The 3,565-nt window shown below is 38.1% G+C and overlaps 1 long non-coding RNA gene across 1 annotated transcript; it reads left to right on the top strand.

Moving 5' to 3' along the window:
* The first annotated feature begins 1,745 nt into the window (after window positions 1-1,745).
* LOC133032522 (uncharacterized) lies at window positions 1,746-3,214 on the top strand. Its single transcript, XR_009685150.1, has 2 exons — window positions 1,746-1,876; window positions 2,951-3,214. It is a non-coding gene; the product is annotated as an uncharacterized LOC133032522 (long non-coding RNA).
* Window positions 3,215-3,565: the final 351 nt, after the last annotated feature.

Below are 3,565 nucleotides of genomic sequence, written 5' to 3'. Positions count from 1 at the left end.
CTCTGATGAAAGGCATAAAACGCTTTAAGAAGAAGGGAAAACTTAGCCCGAGGTTCATTGGACCTTTTGAAATCCTTGAAAGGATAGGGCAAGTAGCGTACAGGTTGGCTATGCCCCCAGCGCTGGCAGCTGTACATAACGTGTTTCATGTTTCAATGCTTCAGAAGTATGTCTCGAACTCGTCCCATGTTCTGAGTTATGAGGCATTGGAACTTCAGCCAGACCTATCATATGAGGAACAACCACTGTAGATACTTGATAGAAGAGAGAAAGTCTTGAGAAGCAAGACTGTGGCACTGGTGAAAGTACTGTCGAGGAACAGAAAGGTAGAAGAGGCAACCTGGGAACTCGAGACGGATATGCAGCATAAATATCCAGAGTTGTTCAGGTAAATTTCGGGACGAAATTTCTATAAGGAGGGGGTAATTGTAATACCCGGAATTAAGAAAAAGGATTAGCAAAGCCCTAATTAGATAATTATGAGTTAATTGAGGAATTATATTATTATATAGTTCAATATATGTGAAATTATATGAAATTTAAAATGTTAAAGACCCCGTTGGTGAGCTAGGGGCATTTTGGTAATTATGACCCGAGAAGGGTAAATTGTTGAGATTAATTTAATTACGTGCTTAATAGAACTATATTATTATATAGTATGCCTGTGTTGTCTTTTCAGGTGTGTTCTGACAGGTTGGCGCGGTATAGTCACAACCGGGTGTTTCGTGCCGAACCGGGTTCGGGCCCGAAATTCATTTGGGATTGAAATAATTGGCATTCTTATTATTGATGAATAATCTGAAATTATATTGGATTTATGTGTGAATAAAATGGCTAAATTGCCCATGTGAGTGAATATGTATGTTTTAAGCCCTAAGGGCAAAATGGTCATTTGACCATAAGTGATTTACTTGAACCAAATTGATTTTTGAGAGAAAATGAATTATTTTTCTGGTTTCATCTCTCTCTCATCCGAACCCTCTCTTTCCCTAAAGCCCATTTGATTTTCAAAGTTGATTGTTGAGAATTGCTTGAAGTTGGGTGTGAATTGGAGCTTTGGATTGTGGTTTCTTGAGCTTGAAGTTTAGGTAATTTCTTGCTGAGTTTTTATTGAATTTTAATTAGTGGAATCTTGCTGGAATTGTTATGGAAAAAGCATGATTTGAGTTGTATCTTGCCTTGTGATTGCATGTTCTTAAGTGTGGTTATAATCTTGATGAATTGAGTGTGTTAATCTTTGGATTTAAGTTCTTGAGCATGGATTTTGATTCTAGGGTACTTTCTAATATTGAATCATGTGTTATTGTGATGTTGTGTTGGCTGGAAAATTGTTTAAATGGCTGAAGATGAAGCTCTTGTTCTTGAGCTTGGAATTTGCTTAGTTTGAGCATGATTTTGTTGTGTTTATGCAATCTGAATTTTTGGGTTTTGCAATGAGAATTTAGATGCATTTGAGTTGTGATTTTTCAGCCTTATTATGCGTTATTACCCTCTGTTTGGTTGGGGTTCGAAATCTAGGAAAGGTTGGCATATTAAGACCTTAAAAATGGAGTTTTGGGGTGTTCTAAACCCAGTCGTCGCGACGGGATTTTCGTCTGTCACGACTGGATTTGGCAGTGAGAAATTCTGTTTTCTCAATTTTGTTTTGGCCATAACTTTTGACTCGGGACTCCGTTTGGGATGTTCTTTATATCGTTGGAAAGCTCATTCCAAGCTCTATTTGATTATTGATGTTTTGAATGCCATGTTTATATTTTGTGAAAGTGAAATTGGGGATTAACCCTATTTGTGAAATCCCGGATTGTGTGACTAGGATTACCGGCACCTGATCAGGAGCACCCAGGGGTTTGGAATCTCTGTTATTGCGGGACAACAGGTAAGACAGTAGTTTGCACGTAGAGTATGCGCGGTGGCACTTATGTTGAATGTGATATATGTGAGTAATTGCAACCAGGATTAGGGTTATTACCCTAACATGAGCGGTTTAATAGCCTAGGGTTATTACCCTAGTGATATATGTTGTGTAATACTATGCCATGTCGGATATATCTATATATTGGAATTATGAATCATGCGCTTAAGGCATAATTAAACTAGACTCGGTAAGCTAGTACCTTGAGTTTAATTTTAATGCGGTCTAGGGTTATTACCCTAGAATATTATAAGTCCAGTGAAAGCATGAGTCAGGGTTGATACTCTTAGTAAATGTCATCTAAGTATATAGAAATGTATTATATGCGTGATTACATAGTATGCAAGTTAGGGTTATTACCCTAAGATTATATATGTTGTAGTAAATATTGAATACACGCATGTATGTTAGAAGTTATGTGTTTAAGACATAACTGGGTTAGACCTGGTATATATCACCAGGATAAACCACCGAAAGAACGTAATACATGGATTACGTATATACATGAATAGGGTTATGCGAGCAAGGCATAACTAGGTTAGGCTCGGTAATCAGAACCGAGGTAAACCCTACTGAGGCCTTATTGTATATAGACGTGTGAGAGCAACACGTAGGTCTACGCCACGTAGACATAAATAGGCATGTGAGCGTAACATGCAGGTCTATAGCAAATAGACAAATAGTGCGGTGACACTAATAATTATGTGTTACATATTGAGATTAAGGGTTATGTGTCAAGGCATAATCAAGTTGGACTCGGTATCTAGAACCGAGATGAACTATTCTAAGGCCTTATTGTAATTAGACGTGTGAGAGCAACATGTAGGTCTACGCCACGTAGATATTATAGATGTGTGAGCGCAACACATAGGCCTACGCCACGTAGACATAAATAGGCATGTGAGTGTGACATGCAGGTCTGTGACACACAGACATATATGAATGGCATTACTGTTTAAATAGCATGATGAGCATATTATATTTGTTATGATTTATACTGTCTTGCTGGGCTTGGCTCACGGGTGCTCTACTGTGCAGGAAAGGGTAAGTCAGTGGCTGATCAACCATGAGTTTGAGGAGCAAAAACGAAGAATGTACATGTTCAAGCCATATCAGACCAAGCGGGTTAAGGGTCTATCAGTGTTGAACTTTTGAATTCTGTTTTGCCGCTTAGGTCGGCTAGAAAGAAAAGACTTGTAATAAGTTTGTAATTATTTTTGGGATCCCAACTATTTTGAAAGTTTAAATATATTACAAGTTTATTTTCATTCTGTTTAATATAAAAGTTTAAATTCTGCGCTATTTTGATTAGTAATCCCGATTAGGGGATTAGAGTTTCATAAGTATTTTGGGTAGCGTGCCTGATTATTTAGGGCGTTACACAAAGCCTCTCTAAGAAGATACTCATGTAAGGGTATTTTTAGCCTACTGTGATCGAGGATTCAATGGACTATGTCAAAAAATGTGACAAGTGCCAAAGATTCTCATAGATCCTGAGAGCTCCACCAAATGAGCTCACACTAATGCAGTCTCCTTGGCCCTTTGATGTGTGGTGGACGGACCTAATCGATCAAGTCCCTAAAGGAAAAGGAGGAGTACAATATGCCATAGTCGCAATTGACTATTTCACTAAGTGGATAGAAGCTGAACCAC

This window comes from Cannabis sativa, chromosome X (genome assembly GCF_029168945.1).
Source record: "Cannabis sativa cultivar Pink pepper isolate KNU-18-1 chromosome X, ASM2916894v1, whole genome shotgun sequence".
Lineage (NCBI taxonomy): Eukaryota > Viridiplantae > Streptophyta > Magnoliopsida > Rosales > Cannabaceae > Cannabis > Cannabis sativa.
This window is presented reverse-complemented; position numbering and strand designations above follow the sequence as displayed.